Here is a 26,413-nt window from a genome sequence, read left to right on the forward strand (position 1 = left end):
CAGAGATTTTTTTTTCTAATTTATAAATATCAACCAAATAATTTTATGTTTCTGCATTTGGTTGTCTATATAATTCCACAATATTACTGTAATATAACTTATAACACAATAATATACCAGTGTGTTATACTATACCAGTATAGCTAAAATTAAAAGGACTACAAAGAACAAGTGTTGGCAAACTTTAGGGCAAAATATCTGAATCTTTCTTTCTTTGTTACTGTTTTAGTTGCTAAGTCATGTCCAACTCTTGTGACTCCACAGTCTGTAGCCCACCAGGCTCCTCTGTCCATGGAATTTTCCAGGCAAGGATACTGGAGTGGGTTGCCATTCACTTCTCCATTCTTTGTGTGAGTTTCAATTGGTACATTACTCTGGAAAAATACTTGACCATAACTACTAGAGGTATATATGGTCAATTCCTGTGACCAGATACTCTCATTTCAGGGTTTTTACCCAACAGAAGCGGCTCTTATACACTAAATACCAAGAATGTTAGTTTTAGCTTTATTTACTATAGCCTCAAACTTGAATCAGGCTGCATTCATTTTGTGTTGCTGTGTAACATATGATCATGAATTTAGCAGCCTAAATAAATGGAAGTTTATTATCTCAATGACACTTTTGATCACAAGCAGGGTACAACTTAGCTAAGTACTCTGCTTTGATTATCTAAAAGCTGAAGCTAGGGTGTTGTCCATGTTGACTTTTCCCTCTAAGGCCCAGGGGCCTCTTTAATATTCACTTGGTAGGTGAGAGCATTCACTTCCTTAGGATTTTGAGAGAGAGAACCTGAGATTTATTTGCTCAGTCTCCGTGGTCACCTGCAGTTTCTAGAGGGTACCAGAAGTTCTTTGCCATGTGCTTAACTCAACATAGTGGCCTACTTCATCAGTTTAGGTAAGAAAAAACAGAGTTAACTAAGAAGATAGAGTCATGTATGAGTGATATCTATTCATCTCCTCCATGTTTTAGTGGTTAAAAGTAAATTAGGGAGAATTGACATCTTTATCATTATGTAATATCCCTTTTTATTTCTGGTAAGTTTCCTTACTCTGAGTCTGCTTTATCTGAAATTTATACAGGTACTTCAACATTTTTTTTATTAGTTTCTGCATGTATGTCTTTTTCCATTTTCTTCACTTTTAATCCGTGTCATTATGTTTAAAGTGAGTTACTTGTATACAATATAGAGCTAGATCTTGCATTTTTCAATCCACTCTGATAGACATTATTATTTTTTTTATTCTTGTATGTATACAATTCAGATTTAAAGTGAAATTTTATGTAAATAGCTAGACTCATATATATCATATTTGTAAATGTTCTTTACTTGATGCTGTTGTTGTTTCTTTTGTTTTCCACTATTTTTCTTTCTTCTCTGGTTCTAACTAAATCATTATTTGAGATTCTCTTCTTTTCCTTAACCAATGAATTATACTTAATTTAATATAAATTTTATTGGCTGCCTTGAAGCCAAATACATTTCCAACTAATCTATATCCACTTTTCTATGGCTGAAATAGTTTCCTTTCCATTTCCCAGACTCACACTTATAACCTATCAATCATCATTGGTTTTAGGCAATACAAATGCAGGTTCTTTTTCCCCCTACAGAATAACACCTATAAATTATATAGATAATAAATATCATTATTTTTGGAATAAGTATCATTTACTGAATATCTGTAATACACAACTCAATATTCTACAGATGTTAGAATATGAGGTAGGGAAAAGTTTGGGAAAGAATTTCATTAAGATTAGTAGGAACGAGTGGCTTTTTTGAATCTAAAATTTCTATCTGGTAAAACACTCCCTGGCATTTTAATAATTATACAACTTACAAACAACTTTGCTGATGGCAAATATTTGACATATTGATTTTTGTTTTGGAAAGTGGCACAAATAAATAGTAGAATCTCTTCTAGGGGAAAAGGAAAAGTATTTGGGGTTTATCTCTTAATCAACTATTGCACAACCTCACCCCTGCTGACCACCTACACTGTCACTTCACTGTACTTTGCTTTTCAGGCTTTTGAATGACCTTAACTTATTCATCTTGGCAATATCCTGGTATTTAATGGAAGACTTATTGAAAGACTTATTTCAGTAAGTATTTTCAATGAGTACCTGGTATCTAATGAAAGACTTATTGAATTATTTAAGACAAATAATTAAAACATGTAAAATTAAGAATAGGTGGGACTTCCCTGGTGGCTCAGAGAGTAAAGCATCTGCCTACAATGCGGGAGACCCGGGTTCAGTCCCTGGGTTGGAAAGATCTCCTGGAGAAGGAAATGGCAACCCACTCCAGTATTCTTGCCTGGAAAATCCCATAGACAGAGGAGCCTGGTAGGCTATAGTCCATGGGGTCACAAAGAGTCAGACACGACTGAGGGACTTCACTTTCACTTATGTAAGATTTATCTAATATTTGGAAGACCTGTTGTCCTTACAAATCTGATGCTCTTAGATGACAGGAATATTTCATTTAAGTATATTTCCCAAACACCAAAGAGACAAACACACACAGTTATGTTTATTATACCTTATATTAAATAGTTATGTTTAGGTTGTTATACATGTAGCAAAAATGTATTCCCAACCTTAATTAGGATCTCTCTCAAAAGCCTTTCTTATTATGTTCTCTAGTGAAAAGTATATTTTTATTTTAAAGTAATGAATCAAGATCCAGAATACAGAGTACCTAGTGAGAAATATCAGTTTAACTCAGCTTTTCTCAGTGGAGGTTTGGTGCATACCAATAGATACTTTTCCCTGTATTTAAGTCACATTAAGAATGTCAATATATTATACTTAGTCAGCCAAGGTGTCCTAATTATCCAGAGATAAGCTTAAAAACAACAACAACAACAACAAAAAAACAAGCTAACAAAAATTTCTACAATATATGTTTTATTTTATCAACAAATAAACGGTTTTTGCTCAGCAATTTCAAGTTACCATGTTGCTTAACTTGCTCAAACTCATTCAAATTCATTTATTTTTCCAAATGTCAGCAATAATCTAAAGTGTTCCACATCACAGACTGCTGACAGTTGGTATGTGAGATAATAAACAGAATTACATCCACTTGGGGCAGTAAAACTCATACATTTTCCTTTCTATGGGCCCCACTATCACATAATTTAGATATTAGTTTGTCACTGTGATTTTCCATTCATTCTTCATGAGTTAATGTAACTGAACTGATGCTTCTGCTCACAGGTGTCAACAGAAATGTTAACTATCTCCATACAAATTGATTTGTAGGCCAGTGCATTTTGCTATTCCAGAGTAGAATATATGGAGAAATAAAAAGCATATATGTTGTCCACTTCAAAACAAATCTTTCGCATTCCATTTTATTGTGACATAGTACTATTTGAATGGGTGGGAAAGGAACTAAGGTTTTTCATTTTTTTTCTTTTTTGCCTTCCTCCCAAGGGAATTTTGGCATTAAAACACTTGAGCTATCACTCTCTTGTACTTGTAGCTTTATGAGTTAAAATACTATCAAAAGAAGAAAATCTAAATTATTTTATTTTCCCTGAAGAAAATATTTGTGCGTAAATAAAGAAGCATAAAAGTAAAGACTGATGTTAGTTACTAATGTCAAATATTTTCCTATAGTCCTTTGTTCAGGAATCAAATGACAGTATAATTTTTTTAGACGTCCCCAGTAATGTCCCTTATATATCTTTATCTCTCAATCAATATAATGTTGGGCCTATTGCTTTCAGAAAAGTTCAGTCAGTTGTAAAAGAATGAAACTAGAACACTTTCTAACACCATACACAAAAATAAACTCAAAATGAATTAAAGATCTAAATGTAAGACCAGAAACTATAAAACTCGTAGAAGAAAACAAAGGCAAAACATTATCTGATGTAAATCATAGCAGGATCCTCCATGACCTACCTCCCAGAGTAATGGAAATAAAAGCAAAAATAAATAAATGGGGCCTAATTAAACTTAAAAGCTTTTGCACAAAGAAGGAAACTATAAGCAAGGTGAAAAGAGAGCCTTCAGAATGGGAGAAAATAATAGCAAATGAAACAACTGACGAAGAATTAATCTCAAAAATATACAAGCAACTCTTGCATCTCAATTCCAGAAAAATAAGTGACCCAATCAAAAAATGGGCCAAAGAACTAAACAGACATTTCACCAAAGAAGACATACAGATGGCTAACAAACACATGAAAAGATGCTCAACATCACTCATTATCAGAGAATGCAAATCAAAACCACAATGAGGTACCATTTCACGTCAGTCAGAATACCTGCCAGCAAAAAGTCTACAAACAATAAATGCTGGAGAGGGTGCAGAGAAAAGGGAACCCTCTTACACTGTTGGTGGGAATGCAAACTAGTGCAGCCACTATGGAGAACAGTGTGGAGATTCCTTAAAAAACTGGAAAAAGAACTGCCAGACAACCCAGCAATCCCAGTGCTGGGCATACACACCAAGGAAACCAGAATCGAAAGAGACACGTGTACCCCAATGTTCATCACAGCACTGTTTATAATAGCCAGGACATGGAAGCAACCTAGATGCCCATCAGCAGATGAATGGATAAGAAAGCTGTGGGACATATACACAATGGAATATTCCTCAGTCATTAAAAAGAATGCATTTGAATCAGTTCTAATGAGGTAGATGAACCTGCAGCCTATTATACAGAGTGAAGTAAGTCAGAAAGAAAAACACCAGTACAGTATATTAACGCATATATATGGAATTTAGAAAGATGGTGATGATGACCCTATATGTGAGACAGCAAAAGAGACACAGATGTAAAGAACAGACTTTTGGACTCTGTGGGAGAAGTCGAGGGTGGGATGATCTGAGAGAATAGCATTGAAACATGTATATTATCATATGTGAAATAGATTGCCAGTCCAGGTTCAATGCAAAGACAAGGTACTCAGGGCTGGTACTTGGGATGACCCTGAAGGATGGGATGGGGAGGGAGGTGGGAGGGGGTTCAGGATGGGGAACACATGTACACCTATGGCTGATTCATGTGAATGTATGGCAAAAACCACCACAATATTGTAAAGTAATTAGCCTCCAATTAAAATAAATAAATTTTTTAAAAAGTTCAGTCAGATAAACTAAATCATGCTAGTGCTATAACTTCCTTAATTTCCTTCAATAAAATTTTTAAGTATTCTAAAAATTCTCAGGGCAATAGCAGTGAAAACCATAAAGTGATGGATCTTAATTTCATTCATTGATTTCTTTCTTATTCATTCTTCTTGCCCAGATAAGCTGTTAACTCACTCTTTAGTGAACTTCTTGCTGTTTTCCTTATCTGAACAGTACTAATCCTACTCTTCTGAAATACATCAGCACCACTTGTGTATTTCCGTTGCTGTACCCATCACATCATGTTAAAATTTTGGGGGGGAATCTTCTCAGAATCTAAACGTTTTTTGATTTCAGCCTAAATTTCTGGAGAAAAATAACTTATGGAGTACTTGCCAAGCAAACTCCTTTTGTGAATGTTTCATATCTTGTTGGCCGTTCCCTTGATGGTATACGACATTCCCAGGTTTTAATCTAGAGTTTTAAGGGAATAAATGTCACTTTCACAATTCATATCTCATAGTTTTACTCTATAATTTTTGTTTAATATAGCACATTAGAGGTTTGAAGAGCCCTTCATAAAAATGCCCAATTTTATAGATGATGAAACTAGGTCACTCAAAGGTTTAAACATCTTCTCTAAGCCCCAATTTCTTCATCTTCAAAAATGTAAACAGACAAACAAACAAACAAAAAAAACTTAACTAAGAGGTTATTCTAAGAAGTAAATGTATACTTAAGACATGGCAGGTAGTAAGCATTCAAGCAGCAGCATGCACTTGGATTATTTTTATAACAATATGTCAATAGTTTCAGAAACTCTCATTCATTCTTTCTTTGTTGAATACCTTCAGCATGTTTCCCCAAAAAAGAAAACCTTGCCTTTCCTGTTAACATTCATATTTGCCTGTCAATTCAATGATACACCCCCAAGCTGCTTTTCATGGAAATGACTGTCCCCCGGCGGCAGATCTGCTGTGTTCTGTGGAACTCTCCTGTTTGTGTCCTATCTATATCCACCTCGTCTCCTGAGCAATGGCTGTGCATTCTCAAGTTTGAGGCAATATGGAAGTCTCATAGACAGAACTCACATAGCAGCTTAAACACCTTTGATAGCTTTCACATCTTACTCTCACACTTTAATTTGTTAAAATTATCTTTTTCTACAGGTGTTTCCGGTTGTCCATTGAATTATTATTACTTGAGAATTAAGATTAATAGAGGATTGAGATCTGGGAACACATTAATATCAAGATCATCTAGTATATGCTTTGATTCCACACTCTCTAAATTATATTTTGTACAATTATAACAAAATAAATATTTATATAACCATTTTGTTGAAATCTGTCGCATCCATTAGGTTGTAATTTGTGGAGAGGACATATACCAGCCATATTCAGTTTATTCTTATCCTGATATGTGGCTAAGTCTAGAAAACACCTATCTGATTAATTTTTTTTCACATTATTTGCACTCTTTATTTCAGCTTGAAAAATAAAAATTATTATGGAACCAGGTGTCTTTCTTTTATTGCAAACCAGTTATTGGTTTATTCAGTCATTGATAATTTTCTTTAGCTTTGTTTACTAACTGTCCTCTTTATCTTACATCAAATATGTTGGTTTCTAAACATAAGTGGAAATAGAGTCTAGATGCATTATAATGATAGATTTGTAGCTTATACAAAGAAAAATATTCATATCAGGTATATCTAGGTAGACTATTTTTAAAAATATTTGTATTAATTATTAATATCTGCTTATATAAGGATAAGCAGTTTTACCTCTTTTTAACAACTTTCCGTTCAGTGTAAAAGAGCTTTTATAATGTGGTTGTCTCCTAAATATTCACCTGAATATATAGCTGTGTGGTTGGCAAGCTACTCTTGTCCATATTTTCTCAGGTATGAGAGATAACTTATATCTTTAGCCACTGAGGGCCAGTAAATACTGTCAAAGGGGCACTTTTGAGCAACATTGTTTAGTGCATCACGCTGTAAATTCTCTCACCCAATAAGCAGTGCCTTCTCTTTTGAAGCAAATACTGCCTTTCTTTGGTGGTCTCACTGTCTTCTGATCTTGAGCGACTTTGGCCGATACTGGAACACGAGAATTCAAGTGGTGGTGGTGGACGTGCACCAAATAAAACAATGAATAAGTATCAAGCTCAATGCTAAAATACATTTAGAGTGCTTAAAAAAAAACAAAAACAAAACACTTTGTGAAAACAGAATAAAGATGAGCAATCCAATACTTAGGCCTTCAGAAACAACAGTGTAACAAGGGGAGACCAGTAATTACATGGAACATTTATGGAAACATCTCCAACCTACAGCATATCATAACTCACAGAAATGTGGAAATGAGAATGTACGGATTAAAGTAGCCCTGCAACCCACTCTCTCCCTTTTATGCTCTGGGGAAAAAAATCCATTTACCTTCCTTTGTAAACTTTTTAATAAAACCTCATGGCAAACGTATTAATTACAGTTACTAGCAGGAGGGGTTCTTATCCATGGACTTCCTTTAATGGTGTATACTGGTCAGGCTACACTGTTTGTTAGAAATAAATCTCCCATTTATAGATTTATTTGGGCATTTCTAGCTAGAGAATATCATGATAGTTCTGGAACTAATGGGGTATAACAATGGAGCTGTCTTATAAAGAAAATGGTTTCCTTTGTGCTAGTAACGTAGCTTTCACAGAAATATTAAAACTCAACCAGGATGTTACCTGACGCTAGATTAGCAGAGTTGTGATGACAGCCTTAGATTTTTGTATTTCGCACATGCCTTAATATCACCCCGTCATTGAATTATCAGTGTAATGAACAGAACTATGACTTCTGTAAGTATGATTTGAGAATTCCATTCCTTGTGTTTTCTAATGTAAGATACCTGGAAGACATGTCCACACAGGCCTATGCCATAAGGAACATAGGTTGAACTTTGTTATGGATTGAATTGTGACCTCATTACAATTCATATGTTGAGCTCCTAACTCCAGTGCCTCTGAATGTAACCATATATGGAGATAAGTTTTTAGAGTTGTGATAAAGTTAAAATGGGGCCATGAGGGTGGAGCCCTAATCCAATAGGGCTGGTGCCCTTTTAAGAAAAGGAAGAGACCCCAAGTATTAGTGTATAGAGAGAAAAGGACAGTGGCAAAATAGATACCTGCAAGACAAGGATAGCAGCCTTGGGACAAACCAAACCTGAGACACCTTGACCTTGGACTTCCAGTCTCCAGACTGTGAAAATAAATTTTTGTTTAAGCCATCTGATCTGTGGCATTTTGTTATGACCACTTCAACAAACTAATACAAACTAATTTAGCTTGCACTTTCATTCCTAGGAACACATATTTTGTTTAAAAGTATATGCATTTAATGGGTTTCCCATGTGGCTCCATTGGAAAAGGATCCACCTGCCAATGCAGGAGACTTTAGAGACAAAGGTTCAATCCCTGGGTCATGAAGAGCCCCTGGAGAAGGGCATGGCCACTCACCCCAGTATCCTTGCCTGGAGAATCCCATGGACAGAGGAGTCTGATGGGCTAGAGTCCATAGGGTCACAAAGAGTGGGACACTACGCTAACGAAGCGACTTAGCACAGGCATGTATGCACATATGCATTTAATATGGTATATTTTCTAATCAGTGATTTAACTCAAATGAAAGTTTCATGGAACCTTGAAACTTTAGTTATGATTGTCTGTTAGTTTACAAATAGGGAAAGGAGGCCAAAGAAGCAAGGTGACAACCTGTGTGTTCCTAATTACAGCGGTGGTGCTGGTGAGATAGGCCAGTACTTAACATATTTCTTTCTCACATTCTAAGCTAAAGAGAAATAGAAAAAAAAAAATAATCACAGATGGAGGCCAAAATATCATCTCTTTTACTGTTAAAGGATAACGAGAGAAATGAGCCTAATGGAAAGAAATGGGCTTGCTAAATGCATTCCAGAATTCATCATGATAATCTACCCTATCAGGGCAGTGCCAGAGCATGGCAGACATTTCCAGTCACTTCTATTAACAGACTCAGATGTTCCTCTTGAAAGAGAAGAATAGAATGCTTGTCCTTTTTGTGCAAATAGTACTGGAGGAAAAAAGTAATATGGAGTTGGGTTGCTTCCATTATCCATTGCTGCATAGATCTTCAATTAGGATGGGGCTCATGGAGAATGATTATCTCAGACCCAGATGGCATACAGGATAGCTTTTTCCCTAACATGTCTGAATCCTAGCTGGGTTGGCTGAAGCAATAGGGGCTGCTTGGCATTTTACTGTCTCTCTGTGTAGCTAGTTTTATTTTTCTCCCAGTGTGGAAATCTCAGTTTCACCAGACTCCTTAGATGGTAGCTTACTTCCCTCCAGTACACAAAAATAGAACTAGTAGGCTTGCTTAGTGCCTGAAATTTGAAGTTCTAGAATGATATTTTCACCATAGTTTTGATTAAAATCGTCAAAGAATGACACAAGATTCAAGGAGAGGGAAAATAGACTGCCTCTTCATGGAAGAGTGATATTAAGAATTGCAAAGCCAGGAGATATTTTTACACCAGTTTTCAAAAATAGGAACCACTAGAAGATCCCAACATGCCAAGCTCATTCTTACTTAATTTCCATCTGATACATCACATTGCTGATATGGAATGAATAAAGTATCAGTGAAAAGCTATGGATGCTAAAATAATTGAGCTTAAACTAATATTAGCTTAAGCTAATGTAAAAAAGGAAAATGCAAGAGAAAGAAGAGTTTTACCCTAACAATATTAAGTTATAGTACATAAAATTGTTAATTGCTAATTACATTAAAGGAAATAAATTTTTAATTTAAAATACTGTTCACATGAGTTCCTTTAATATTTATTGTCTTCTAATGCCACACTCCATTCTATGCTCTGTGGAGAGAGCAAATCAAGTCATGATCTCACAGACCTTACAATTTAACATGTGTGTGTGTGTATGTGTGTGTGTGTGTGTGTGTGTGTGTATAGAGGGAGTGGCCATGAGAAACAAATAAATATATAATATATAATAAAAAAATGTAAGACAAAGAAATATAAAGCCAGATGAGAGGAAGAGCATTTCCCTATCCTTTTCCTTTCTGCACATTCTTTGATCACAACACAATCACTATAATGAACAAGTTACCCTTTTCCCCTTAGTGTTCCCCCAGGTGAAAGAGAACTCTAAGGAAAGAGATTGTATTTTGTGCTCCAACTTTAAAGTAGTGCAGAGTCTGGATCTACTACTGGCTCAATCCATGGATAATTTCATAGCCTATAAATCTGCTTTCTCTTCCCTATTTTTCTGTAGGAAAGAATTGTTCTTATGTATTTCTTTGCACAGCAATACTGAGCTCAAATATGCACAACTTATCTATCAACCTGCTTTAAATGTTGTTTTCTAAAAACTAGAACACTAAGCCTCTATTTTTAATAGCACACATCCTTACATGGAACAACTGACTGGTTCAAAATTGGGAAAGGAGTACAAGACTGTGCCACACTTTGGAGTCTACATATAAGTGATATCGTATGCTATTTGTCTTCCTGCTTCTGACTTACTTCATTTAATATGATAATCTCTAATTGCATCCATGTTGCTGTGAATGGCATTATTTTATTTTTTATGGCTGAGTAGTATTCCATTATATATATGTCCCACATTTCTTTACTCATTCATCTGTTGATGGATATTAGGTTGTTTCAATGTTTTGGCTATTGTGAATAGTACTGCTATGAACATAGGTATGCATGTATCTTTAACAGGCAACCTTTAATTAATAATATGTTTTCTCCATTTTCCTCCTTTCCATTTTCTACTTCATTTTACCCCATAATTATATGAATCCTGTATGCAATGTTGAGCATGACTAAATGGGTTCTGGCGTAAGTTCCACTGAAGACAGAATTTCCCCATAACAACAGGCAATTCTTAGAACATCAGCTGAGTGTCCTATGATTCAGTTAAATTCTGATACTATGTACCTGGAGATAGTTGAGATTCCACAGGCTAAGGGAATCTTAACCTACAAGTTAAGTCTGTCCTCCCTTACTTTAGATGCCAGTCACAAACCCAGGTTGCCACCTGAGCTCTGACCAACCAACTCCAGGTTGGAGGTTACCATGGCCTCCTCTTTAGATACAATAAGTTTTAGTTGCTCAGTTGTGTCCAACTCTTTGCATCCCCAACGACTGTAGCATGTCAGGCTCCTCTGTCCATGGGATTCTCTGGGCAAGAATACTGGCATGAGTAGTCATTCCCTTCTCCAGGGGATTTTCCTGTCCCAGGGATTGAACCAGGATCTCCTGATTTGCAGGCAGATTCTTTACCAACTGATTCCAGACTGATCACTGTACTGAGCCACTGGTTATGAATCAGGAGTTCCCCAAATTCCCTCCTCAAGTTTGACTTGCTAGAGAGGCTCACAGAACTCTGATAAATTTACTTACTGGATTATTGATGTACTGTCAAGAATATAACTCAAGAACAGCGAGATGGAAGAGATGCACAGGGCAAGGCATAGAGTAAGGGCGCAGAGCTTCCAAACCTTCTGCAGGCTCACCACTCTCCAGGCACTTCCTTGTGTTCATCAACCCAGAAGCTCTCTAAACCCTATCCTTTGGGGGATTTATGGATGCTTCATTACATAGGCACAATTGGCTAAATCTTTGACCATTCAACCTCCAACCCTCTTCCCTCTCCAGAAATCATGGGGATGGGACTGAAAGCCCCAACCCTTTAATCACATGATCGGTTCTTCTGGTAACAAGCCCACATCCTTAGATGACTAAAGAGCATTCCAGCTGTCAACTCTTTAACATAACAAAAGACATCTTTAGTTTTCTCAACACTGAAGAAATGCCAAATGTTTTAGGAGATCTGTGCCAGGAAAAGGGACAAAGATCAACTATTCATTGCTTATTATAAATCAATATCACAAAGACTTAATAGCTACCATCTTTAATATATGCTTGATATGTACTAGACAGTGCCTGTTGTGTTCTGAGTTTCTTATATTTTAAAATTTCATTTAATAATGACAATAATCTATTAAAAATAGATTATTAAACTGAGACTTAGAGAGTTCAAAGCCATGGCCATAGTGAGAGTTTGTATGTGATCAAGCCAAGAGTTTAAACCAAGCCTGGCTCATTCCATAACTTTATGCAGTTAATCAGTATGTTCTTATACTATACTTAATGATCTACTCTCAGTGGAATATTTTGTATCTTTTAAAAAGTCTAGATTGATTGATTTTCATTAAAAATATCCCCCTGTTTTAGAGTAAATTATCTAATTATCTTTGGCTTGTAGTATTTATTTATGTAAGTCAGTTCTTAATCTTTGTTAGGTCTAAAACCCTGCTGAGTATATGGAAAGAAAATATGGAAAAAATAACAGCAAACTATGGACAGATGGGCATCAATATATACAATTCGGCTTCAGAAGTTTTACAGACATTCTGAATTCTGTCTGAAATAGCCTTTCAAGTAATATTTTCCATAGTACAAGGAGGCTATTATTTGCACACCACAAATTAAATAGCATTGACTCATGTATTGTGTTGACCTGAAACAAATAGACTGACAGATATTTCTCTAGCAAAATAAGTTTATTCAAGATCATCAGAGAATTGCAATTCAGAGAATGCAGCCATGGCCAGCACCACACAAGACCCTATACAGCAAGGGAGGAAGACTGCTCTTATAGAGAGGAAAAGGAAGGGTTTCAGTCAATAGAGTCCATGGCTTTCCACTCGCTGAGTCCTTGCCAGGAAAGATGAGTCTTTATCTTGTTAGGCTCTGCTATCTTCTCAGGGTATGAGAGTGTTCCTTTCTGGCCTCCTAACCCTAATTGAGGTCTCTGTTTATTAGCTCTTCACAGTTGTAAGATAGGGCTATTTTACATTTTGTATCCATCATTAATGTCTTTATCACCTAAAAATTCAGTTTTAACTAAGTGAAACTAGGTCACAGGCTCAAAGCTTTCAGCAGGAAATGCTCTCCAGCTATAATTGGATAATATTGCTTTTTGTTTATACTCTTATCTGAGGGGCACTTAAGAGCTTTACAAATATTGCCTCACTTACTATCAGTGTCCCATATCAGTGATACAAAAATTATTTATAAATAAATAATTTAAGCTTAAAAATTAGTTTAATTAAAAGAGGTATTGTAAAATATTGTCAAAAGATTATTAATGCGGTCTGTTAGTTCAGTCAATCATGTCCCTCTCTTTGTGACCCCATGGACTGCAACATGCCAGGCTTCCCTGTCCATCACCAACTCCCAGAGCTTACTCAAACTCATGTCCATCGAGTCAGTGATGCCATCCAGCCATCTCATCCTCTGCTGTCCCCTTCTCCTCCTGCTGTTAATCTTGGGTTATTAAAATTTGAGAAATATTTTCTTAAATAATCTTGCATAAACTATATAGACCACACTTTGGGTGATTTATGCTCTTTTTTAATATTAGTTATTATCATCTTGGAAAAAATTGCATCCCTTAGTAATGGAAGATGGTTATTAGTTATATGGGGCTTTCCTGGTGACTCAGCAGTAAAGAATCTGCTTGCCAATGCAGAAGATGCATGTTGGATCCCTGGGTTGGGAAGATTCCAGGAAGAAGGAAATGGAAACCCACTCTAGTATTCTTGCCTGGGCAATTCCATGAACAGAGGATTCTGGTGGGCTACAGTTCATGGGGTCACAAAAGAGTAGGATGCGCCATAGTGACAACAAAACAACAAATTATCTATATATTCCCGTGTTTTTGCCTTTAAAGAGAAGTATAGTGTGAAGGAGGCAGTGAGTGTGAAATATTCTACTGTAAATCGTATCAGTGATTCCTCGGTTCTTCCTATGCCATCTGTGATGTCCTTATAAAAGAATTTGAGATAGAGAAGGAAAGTTGGCTGGAAGTGATAATACTGGCTTATGTGTGGCCAACCCTTACAGGCTGAAGGAAAAGACATTATATTCAGCTGCCCATTCTTAACACACACACCACAGTTTGCTTAGTCTTTCTCAGTTTTACTCTTTTAACTGTATTATATATACATGTATGTATACACACATAAATTGTATATAATGTGCAGTTTTATATATATAACTAACAAAATGTTTTAAAAATCTAGAAAGCAATACAAGTCATAAGATTTGAACAAAGTTTTAGGAGACTTCTTACTTTGCAGACATCAATTCTAGTTGAGATTATACTTCATGGAAGAGTTTGCTTCAGGAGGGAATTTGGGAAATGAGATCAATTTCTACAGGAGGAAGGTATGCTGGAAAAACTGCAGTCTCGAGCCACCAAAGCAACATCATTAAAGACATCAATAGAGGAAAGTTGAATGACATTCCTAGAAGCTCAGAATAAAATTTCATAACATCACTTTTTTCCCCAAAAGAATACCATGCAATGGGCAAGTAATCCATTTATCTTCATAATCATAGTTAAGGAGCTGTGAACATTTAATTCATATAAGAGGACACAAATGTAATATGCATAGATAATGTAAATAAAAGAATTAAAAATCTATGAAACAAGAGGGGAGAAGAAGAGAGGAAGTATAAGCATTAATTTTTTAATAGATGACTAAAATATTTTTTGAAAATGCAATTTTAAAGGAATAAATAAAGTTAAATTTAATTGCAGGCTTACTTAAGATAGTGACTTCAGTTAATGACTTTTTGACAAAAGTTATCTTTAAAAGTTGCAAATTTTTAATGATTCTTTTTTTTAAAGAATGAAGTTTTAGCCTCCAAACATGCTAAATAAATATACTATTTGAAGGGGGTGGGGGGTTGACACTATGATTTTAAGCAGAAATAATCATAAAAACAATTTTCTATTTTTAAATCATGATATAGAACATTTGAATTTTACATTTTTCCTTCCTCCCTCCCTTCGTGTCTTTCCTTTTTTTCCCTGTCCTTGCTTTTCTCTTACATTTTTATTTTCTTCTTTCCCCGCTTCTATATCTCTTCTCCTCCCTTCTCCTTTCCTTCTCTTTAAATTTGTGTGTGTGTGTGTGTGTGTGTGTGTGTGTGTGTGTGTATGCACACATGCTCAGTCATATCCAACACTTTGTGATCCCATGGTCTATACCCCACTGGGCTCCCAAGGGATTTTCCAGGCAAGAACACTCTAGTGGATTGCCTTTTCCTTCTCCAGGAGATCTTCTCTGGGTGCCTCGCAAAGTCTGAATTAAAATCTCTTTCTCTTAGAACTGCTTTCACATTAAACCATTTTTCTGGTTATAGTAATTTCAAGTATTCTAACCTGACATTAACCACCTTGGGTCAACTCACTATACTATCCTTAGAGTGCCTTAAAATCACTTTAAAGAGAGCAGCTTCCTATGCCCCATGTCACTGTAATTGGGGCAGATGTTTGAAAAAGGGTGCCATCTTTCATAATGGAATTATTATCTTCCTTCTTTTTGGTCATCTTTCATAATAGTAGCGATCTTTGCAAAATAGTCCCTTTGCTAGGGCCTACTGTATAGCCCAGGGAACTGTATGCAATATTTTGTAATAACCTATAATGGAAAAGAGTCTAAAAAAGAATTTATAAAGACCTTGTGTGTGTGTGCGTGTGTGTGTGTGTGTGTGTGTGTGTGTTTATATCTCAGTCTTGTCTGACTCTTTGCTACCCTATGGACCGTAGACTGCCAGGCTCCTCTGGCCATAGGATTCTCCAGGCAAGAATACTGGAGTGTGTTGCCATACCGTCTTCCAGGGGATCTTCCCAACCCAGGAATTAAACCCATGTCTCTTATGTCTCCTACATTGGCAGGCAGGTTCTTTACCACTAGCGCCATCTGGGAAACTAACTAACTAAATAAATAAATAAATAACTTGACTTTATTATACACCTGAAACTAAGACAACATTGTAAATCAACTACATTTCAATAAAAATTTTTGAAAGATTAGAAATTTCAATCTATTATAATTTTTGCAAAACAAATATTATGGTTGACAGGGTTCAGTCATTATAAATGCTAACACTAACTAAGAGCAAATGTGAATTGATAAAGCTAAATATTTATAAAATAATCTTTAAGTTAGTACAGATTGTGATACTATTTTTATTTCCTGTGATACAATTTTATCTCCTTTTATGTATGTTTCTTAAATGACAATGTAGATAAACTTTAAGCCTCAATTTTTTCCACATATAAATTAATGATAATAATAGTACCCATAATTCAATTATTGTAGCAGACTGTTTTAGTCTACTAGGGCTGCCATGGTAGAATACTCCAGACTGAATGGCTTAAACAAGAGAAATATACTTTCTCAAAGTTCTAGATGCTAGAAGTCCAAGATCAAGGTGCCAAAAATGTTACTTATTTTTTTAATTTTTTAAAATTTTTATTTTTTCATTTATTTATATTAGTTGGAGGCTAATTACTTTACAATATTGTAGTGGTTTTTGCCATACATTGATATGAATCAACCATGGATTTACATGTGTTAATTTCTTCAGCAGTCTCCTTTTCATGCTGCAGATGGCCTCCTTCTGGCTGTGTTTTCACATGCCCTTTCCTCTGTGTATGCACTCGTTTGTTTCTTCCTCTTCACACAAGGATACCAGTTCTATTGGATTAGGTCCCTACCTTATCACTTTAATTCACGTTAAGACTCTTGAGAGTCCCTTGAACAGCAAGGAGATCAAACAAACCAATCCTAAAGGAAATCAACCTGGAATATTCATTGGAAGGACTGATGCTGAAGCTGAAGCTCCAACAATTTGGCCACGTGATGCGAAGACCTGACTCACTGGAAAAGACCCTGATTCTGGGAAAGATTGAAAGCAAAAGGAAAAGAGAACAGCAGAAGATGAGATGGTTAGATAGCATCACCAACTCAATGGACATAAGTCTGAGCAAACTCTGGGAGATGATGAAGGATAAGGAAGCCTGGCATGCTGCAGTCCATGGGGTTGCAAAGAGTCGAACAAGACTTAGGGACTATACAACAACAAAAGCACCTCAAAACCCCTCTCTAAAATAAAGTCATCCTGGTCTTCATGGTTTCAATGTGTAAATTGAGGAAGGGAAGGAGTACAACTTAATCCATAGCACAGACATGGGTGGCTATGCTTAAATTCCCTCAGATCCTTTTATCAATTCTAAATACACATCTGAAAACTTCTCAGTGCTTTTGCTTTGGCTTAATAATAAAATGAAGTGGTATCTACCACTCTCTCTTTAAGACTGGATCGACTATACACAGCTGATGCCTGAAAGTTTCTGCGATCCCCTTCTCCCTTATATAGGCTAATTGGCTTAGTTTTAGATTGAAATTTGCTTGATATCTTGACCCTTCCTGTCCTGCTTTCCACTTATCAACACCACACCCCCCATCACTTAACTTGGAAGATGTCTTTCCTTAATAAATTGCATGCACAGAAATACTGAATATGCTCATCTAAGAAAAAGAAATTACAAGGGCTGAGAGAAGGCCTTAAAAATAATTAGACTCTGCAGGGGGGGAGGGGTAAATTAAGAGTTATAAATCAATGTCAAAAATTTTGTTCACAGATTTGTAAAACCATAAATACTTCAATACAGTTTTTTAAAAAAGTAATTAGTCTGGTATTTGCAGACATGATATTTCTATACCTAATAGTTACTGTTTCTATCACTATTGTTATTGTGTTTGTTATAGTTGCTATTGTTTTGTTAATTGTATTATAATTCAAGGTTCATATCATGTGTCCTGGGATTTGTTGTACTTCAGTATATTTTTACACTTCAGTATTTTCACCCAAAAATATTGATAAGGGTACTCAATTAAAAAATGTGTAAAAATTTAAATGAGAACATACAGTTTTTTTTAATCACAGTGAGTCTCATATGAATTACTAAATAAATACTGGTCTTACAGTGAGTATCTGTAGGATCCCCAATGTATTTACTATGTTTGAAGTAATCATTCTCAAAACACACCAAATGAAGATTTTAACTTACATATTCTTCTCAATAAAATGATTTCCTCTGTCACTGATCTTCATAACTTTTCAAAATAAATCTAAATGATATTTTTCAATTTGTTGTTTAATAGTGAACATGTTATTGGGACTTCCTCCATTGCAAATTTATTTCATTTGCAACCTCTAAGAACTTCTTTAAGGTCAAATATATTGCTTTATTCCAATAGCCCATCAAAATAATCAATGAAACATATACATTAGGTTAATAGAAGTTTTCTAGTCACCAAAATAAATTATTTACTATTTTAAAGCAATTTTGTTTTTCATTTTTAAATAAAATGACTTAAGGATTTAACAAAATAAAATGTTTACATTTAGATTATTGTTTTCATTAAAGTATCAGCTTTAAAATATGTAAGTATCTTTACAGTTTGTTTAAAGACTGCAGCTTACACTTCAAATGTCACAAGATTGCCTAGGTTGATAGTAAAGTCTTCAAAATGGATTGAACAAGGTGGAGATTGGGAAGAGGGAAAGAAACAATTTACTGAAGCTAAAAAAGTTGCCTTATTTCAATATGCTTGTTTGTTATGCCAGCAGGGAATAAAAATAGAGGTACTATATTTTCAAAGTGAATCCAAAAGAAAAGGCCTTGTCTTTTGGAAATGAAAGTTCCCTCAATAGGGCCAACCTTGATGCATTATAAGAACTGTGCTATCAGGACTGCAATAAAAATGGTCCATTCAGAGGTTAGGGGAAAAATATTATTTCTAGAAGGCATGAAAATAAGAATTTTCTGTTCTGCAGGTCTTAAATCTTTGCAAAAAATAATAAAATGAGATGAAGTGCAAAGTAGATTATCTCTGTGTTTTGCCATTTTTCTCTGTATACTCCATTGAGAAAAATATTAAATTTCCATGTCTTCAGCAAAATTGTTCCAAATTCAAAATTATTCAAAGTTTTCTATGTCCTTAGCCCAGAAGGAAATGCCAAAATTATTCTTCAGCTCTTCCATCTCAATTAAACCTTTGCATATTCATAATTTAAATGCCTTTACTATACACATGCCAGTCCAGTGTGAATAAACTTTGTAGTTTTCATTAATATAAATATTAATATGTGCTGAGTGACCACAAATATTAAATAGCTAAATCTATAAGGTCAAAGGGTTTTTCCAATGATGTGAGTGAAAAATTGAAGGAAAGATTTTGTTTTTTTCCATTTGCTGTGCTTGACATGTGTCAGGCAATTATGATTGTCATACATTAAAACACACTGGAAAACCAGACAATTTATTAACAGATCCCTAGCTTGGTGAGAGATCTTAAATGCATACTATAAGAGACCTGGAAAGGATCTTGGAAAGTTTGCAATTGCACTAAAGAGAAAATAAGACACGAGACTCAGAAGTCTACATTTTGACCAATTTGAACTACATAAACTTTAGTAAGAGACAAATCAGAAATTTGCTTTGTGTTGCTCTTACAGAGCAGAACTAAAGCTAGGGAGAATATTAAACAGAAAGAAGATTATTATATCATTAATTTATTTACCAAATAGTCTTTGAACACCTGCCATGTGTCAAACACTGATCTGGGAAGCAAAGATATAGCAAGTACAAAGCAAAAAGCGCACAAACAAATAAAGCAGGTAAGAGTCACTGCCCGTGGGGAGTCTACATTCTGGTAAGGAAAAGTTGAATTAATGGGCATCATTATTAAAACTACTGAAGCAGAAGTATGGATGATCATATTTAAGTATATTGAAGAAGGAACTTTATACTTGGGTAACAGTTGACTTTCAATGGTCCATCTAACTCAAAGAGCCTGTGCATTTATATAACCATTTGAGCCACCAGGAAGTCCATTTACATGACTAGATGATTTACTTCTGCTGCACTGAATTATTTCCTCCTGTGTCTTTTGTTTTTAAAACACATTTATATTCATTAATTTTATTTAGATCAAAATTTCTCAGTAAACCAAAATGACACTTATCTAAATTATTAATGTATCGTGACAAAGGCTAATATACTATTTTTGTGGGTGATACTGTTACCAATAATAATAATGATACTCTCATATATTATCTTAGAAATATGACTCTTGTGGAAATAATGGAAAACCAGTGTTCAGAATTGAGATATTATAAGAAGGAATAAGTCTGTAAAAATAAAACTAATTTTATTTTCAAATATCTTTCTTCAGGAGATATCCATTACTGCTTATCATTTGTGCTAGAGGAAAGCAAAACTGCAATAGAAAAGGAAATAATAGAAATAAATAGAAATAATGATAGAAATAAATCTATAACATGTGTTGTACACATCTAGTAAGATGACAAACAGCTTCAGTTAGAAGTGCTTAAGAAAAAAATATGACATGTTGTTGTAAAGCTGTGAAGCTGGAAATTATATGACTTACAACACAGTAACTCCACCTGTAGGCTTTTAGATATAGATAAGCTCTTTCACATGGACACTGGGAAAAAAAAGGCATAACTATTCAAAGCATCAATTTTAAAATAGCAAATCAGTAGAAGCAACTCATGGTGTTACTGACAAGAGAAGCCAAAAAAAAAAGTTGTTGTATAGTTGTAGAAACAAATACCAGTTTGTGGAAAAATCAATTCTTATAACCACATACATCCATGTTGAATGTTGAAAAATATAGTTGATTAAAAAAGCAAGTCAGAGAAAATAGAGTTATGTATAATATAATGTATATCATATATTAATATATATTAGTTATATATAATATAATGAATATTATATATTAATATATATAACATATATTATATATTATATATAACATATATTATAACATATATATAACATATATGAAATATATAACATATATTTATAATGATACAAAATATATTAAAAATTGAAGAAAAACAGGTAGGTATGACTTCTGAAGAGGAAAACTTGCCTCTATAAAACTAAAGGAACCACCCAATAGTGAAGTATTTACTATTGTTATTATAGCTACATAGTAGTGTTTTTAAAAACAAATTTAAATTTGTACATGTATGCAACATATAAAATGCACTTATTAATACATATCTATATGTATATGTATATTTTTGTTGCTAAGTTGTGTCCAGTTCTTTTGTGACCCCATGGACTGTAGCCCTCAAGTTTCCTCTCTCCATCAGATTTTCCAGGCAAGAATGGTTAGCCATTTCCTTCTTCCCCACCCAGGGATTGAATCCACATCTCTGGCATTGGCAGGTGGATTCTTTACCACTAAGCTGCCAGGGAAGCCCTTATAATGTCTATTTAGAATAATATATAACATTCAAAGTCCTTATTATATTTTTCATTTTTATTTTATATGTTATTATTTTTATTTGCATGCAATGTTAAATAACAGATCAAATCAATATTTGTCTTTGAAGGTGATATCTGACATGTGTAATTTAAAAAATTTCATCAGTGTTTCTTTTGCATACAAAGTTTAAAATCTTGTGAGGAATGTATTCATCAGACTTGCAAATTAGAAGAATCATTTTGGAAGGCACTTGATTGGAAAATTGGAGGCAGATAAAAGAAAATGTAAGACAATCTGGAAGAAGCCTACTTTCATTTTTATTAAAGAGATGGTGAATTTCTAGACTAGTTCAGTGACAAGGAAATGAAGAGGAAGTGTGTCTATCTTCAATTAGGAAAGTTTACTGAATAATCAATTGGACAAGGGGATTATTATTATTCCTGGTGGATGGGGCTTCCCTGGTGACTCAGCAGGTAAAGCATCTGCATGCAATGCAGGAGCCTCCATGTGACCCTGGGTTGGGCAGATCCTCTGGAGGAGGGCATGCAACCCACTCCAGTATTCTTGCCTGGAGAACCCCATGGACAGAGGAGCCGGGTGGACTACAGCCTGTGGGGTTGCAAAGAGTCGGACATGACTGACAGCAGAGCATGTGTGAAGGAGAAACTTAGGAAGTGTGATGCTTTTCTAGATTGTATCACCAGTTATGTCACTAGACATCAAGTAGAGAATACTAAATGGGAAAAGTCCTAGAGAGAGAGAATAAAGATTCTCCGGGTTTGGTTCGATGTGAAGTGTTTGGGGTAGGTTTAGACATACATGGTCAGTGGGAAGTTGGATGCATGAGTCTGGAATCTTGGCAACAAATATGATCTAGATTTCACAATTGATGACTGAAGTTTTTCTGGAAAGACAATGTAAAATTAGAAGAGAAAAATATGGAAGGCTGAACACTTTGGGCACTATACCATCAGAAGAATGAGTTGAAAGAAGAGGAAACTAAAAGAGATGAAGAGAGAATTGCCTGCCACACTGTGAGCCAAAAAGGAGAAGGGAAAAGGAAGAGATATTATCCCAAAAAAAATATGATATAGGGAGTTTAGAAAAACAAACTCTGGGACTGAGTTATGAAAGGAAGATGAAGAGCAGTGAGACCTGCAAATTGGATAGAATTAAGAGACTGCACATATTTATGAGAAAAAAAAAGCATATTTAATAAATATTTAAAATAGTCTAAATATCTAAGAATGTGGGATTAAATATATATATCACTATTATATTCAGCCTAGAGTTATAGATCTTTATAAATTATCAAATAATAAAATAGTATTTGTGATATATGTAAGATTAAATGATAAAGTGATCTTTAAAACATTACATGCAATGCAATCCAATTTCTGTAATATAGAGCTGCAACAGAATATAATACAAGGTTAAGAAAATCAATTTCTTGTTATGGAATAAAAATTCTACATTAATACTTTTCCAAATTTATTCTATGGATATATTTATTTGTATAATCAGAAAAAAGTAAATTTATTTATATAATATCATTTCACCTTTCCATATTCCTCAAAATGCTTCATTCTCAAGTTATCATCATGCTTTATATTAATAATACTTATCTTTTTTGCAAGATTCTGGAGTTTTTCTATTTTTACCTCTTTCAGTTCTTCTCCTATTCTCCTTTGAATATGATTCATGCAGGTCATCACATTCACTGAAGCATTATCTTTTCTCAAATGCACCAATGACCTTCCTGTTACTGAAAGCCCAGCTTCTCCTTGAATCAAATCTAGGAGATGGAGTTTTGGGTCAAGTCAGAAAGGACAACTTTATTACTTCGTCAGCACTGAAGAATTGATGCTTTTGAACCATGGTGTTGAAGACTCTTGAGAGTCCCTTGGATGCCAAGGAGATCAAACTAGCTATTCCTACAAGAAATCAATTCTGAATATTCATTGGAAGGACTGATGCTGAACCTGAAACTCCAATACTTTGGCCACCTGATGCGAAGAGCCAACTCATTGGAAAAGACCCTGATGCTGGGAAAGATTGAAGGCAGGAGAAGGGGATGACAGAGGATGAGGTGGTTGGATGGCATCACTGACTCAATGGACATGAGTTTGAGCAAGCTCTAGGAGATGGTGAAGGGCAGGGAAGCATTGGCGTGCTGCAGTCCATGCTGCATGTCCAAGAGTAAGACATGACTGAGGGGCTGAACCACAAGGCCAATAGGGACACACCAAGCTTCTGCCCTCAAAAACCATGTGTCCCAACCCCAAAGGATTTGGTGAAGGGTTTTCAGTGGTTCAAAGATATGGTGTCTGTCAAGATTATGGTGTGAGCAGAACATTCACTCCCTTAATCTCATCTCCATGCTCTTCTAATCTTGGTGAGCTTCTCCTTTAATCTTGCCTCAGGTGGTTTCTGGGCTGCTCCTTGTGTGGCTGTGTGCTGCTATGCTCAGGCCTGTATGACTCTTTGCGATCCCGTGGACTGTTACCTGCCAGGCTCCTCTGTCCATGGAATTTTCCAGGAAAGAATACTAGAGTGGGTCACATTTCCTTCTCCAGGGGATCTTCCTGATTCAGGGATTAAACCCATATCTCCCACATCTCCTGCATTGCAGGTGAATTCTTTATCACTGAGCCAGTGGGGAAGCCCTCCCTTGATTAGCAACTGTTTGAATTGCCCTCTGGAACTCAGTGAAGGTCCTGGAAGGCTAGAGTCTTGCCTATAAAAAATGGGGGACAAAAAGGACACAGTACCGGGAGCCTCACAGGGCCTTGCTCAAGTTTTAGTAGTGGCCAAGCTATAGACTATCACAGTGGTCCAAGCAAACACCTGCCGATATGTTTAGCTTGGGTGGTGGCAGCAGACGTATTTTGGAATTAGGTTAGATGTGCCATTTGAAAAGACCCTGATACTGGGAATGATTGAAGGCAGGAGGAGAAGGGGACGACAGAGGATGAGGTGGCTGGATGGCATCACTGACTCAGTGGACATGAGTTTGAGTAAGCTGAGGGAGTTGGTGATGGACAGGAAGCCTGGCATGCTGCAGTCCATGAGGTCTCAAAGAGTCAGACACAACTGAACGATTGAAATGAACTGAACTGAACTAGATGTGTCAAGTGAGGAAAAGAATCAAGAATGGCTCCTGGGGCACTGGAGTAACTGGGTGAATTATAAATTTAAATTGCACATAGTGAAGAAAGGAACAGTTTCAGTGGGGATGGGGTGTTTTAGAAGCATTTTGAACATGCTAGATTTGACATTACCATGAGGTTTCTGAAAGCAGATTTTGTGTTGTCAATTAGTTCTATGAGTTTTAAGGTATCCTTAGAGAAGGAGAAAGAGGCTAAAGCCATGAAACTGGTAAATTTTCCTAAAGACATACTATGAATAGAGCAGAAAATTGTCCTTCGAGAAACTAACATTTGGTGTTTGGTTCCATGAGAAGGAAGCAGAATAGAAGATTGAGCTTGAAATGGAAGGACAAACTAGTAAAATGAGAAAATAAATCATGAGAAAATATAATTTTGCAAAAGCCAAGAAAGGGAAGTCATTAAAGTCTGTGGCTTGCATGTATTGTGCTGAACTTTAAAAAAAAAAAAAAAAGTATATATAGCATAACATAATTTGAATCAGAAGAGAGGAAAATCGTTAAAAGACAATTTAATTTTCCCATTGATTTGAATCAAAATAGGCTAACTATCAGAAAATAGGGATTTCCATCAGAATTCTAGACTTCTCCTGAGAAAGCTTCTTCACATTATTGCTCCTTAGGCCTTGTATTATATCACTTGTGTCCTCACAATTAGAAGGACTCTTTCAGTCATAATCTTAAAACAAGAATCATCTTTTCACAAACTACAGAATTTAGGAAGTTTACTATGGCATGGACTTTTAATATATATATATATATATATATATATATATATACATATATATATATCAAAACAGAAGGATTTTTATTGTCAATCCATTATACAAATGGAGAAATGGTAGCTTTGTAAATTAAAATGACAAGCATTTATTTCCACAGTACAAAAAGTTGGAGTTTGAGTAAAACATTGTCTGATTGATTTCTGATCCTATGCTCTAGACCATTTCGAGGTGTTTTTTAGTTTTCAAGTCATATCAACCTCTAAAATATATTTCCAAATCTATGTCTTTATATTGGTCAAGTTTTAAGTTAAAACTTGTTAAATTCTAAGTTTGTTATATTAGGCAAAGTATTGTGTCTCTTTTCTTCATTAACTCTGTAAATTTGAAAAAGAATTCATCATTAGTTTACATAATTATAAGCTAGCACATCAATATTCAGTTGCTGAATAAGGTACCTAAACTATGCAATCTGAAGAATACTCTTTCTAATTTATATGCTAAGAATAGGACATAATTTTATTCCAGATCCTTACCCTGCATATATTATATTTTGACTAAGGTGGTCAAGCTATTTTTATTTCATCCACTTTATATACCCTTCTCAAAAGTTAGATAAAATAATTATTCAATTGTCTTTACAGTACTTGAATGATCACTAGTTTCTTGTATGTCAGAGTGGGAAATACATGCATGAAATTACCAATAATTTAAATAGATTTGTAAAGCTTATTTTCTAGATGGCTATATTTTTCTATCATAAGATACCATTACTATAACTATCAGGCTATCTTAAAACAAAAAGAAGCTTTCTCAGAAAAGAAACAATATGATAATCACAGTCTTTCCTACTCAATTGTAGATTTTTAATGTCTAAAATACTTGAATGTTAACACAAGCATTATATTCAATGTTAGATGGATTATGATCTGTATCTACCTGGTTCAATGACAGGAATAAAGTGAAACACAGTTTAGATACCAATGCATTTGTCACTCAATTGTTCATCTGTATTTTCCTCTACTTTTCATAGTTTAATCTACGAAAATCTTTTGGGGCATTAGAATTTAGCATATCATAATGCCTAACTGTGCCATTTTGGGGAGCCTTTTTGTTTACCAAGCTGTGAAGAGTAGGTAAGATACAGGGCATAGTGTTTGACTTAGTTTTTTCATCTCTAAAAGGGGGAAACATGT

Source organism: Cervus canadensis, chromosome 19, assembly GCF_019320065.1.
Source record: "Cervus canadensis isolate Bull #8, Minnesota chromosome 19, ASM1932006v1, whole genome shotgun sequence".
Taxonomy (NCBI): domain Eukaryota; kingdom Metazoa; phylum Chordata; class Mammalia; order Artiodactyla; family Cervidae; genus Cervus; species Cervus canadensis.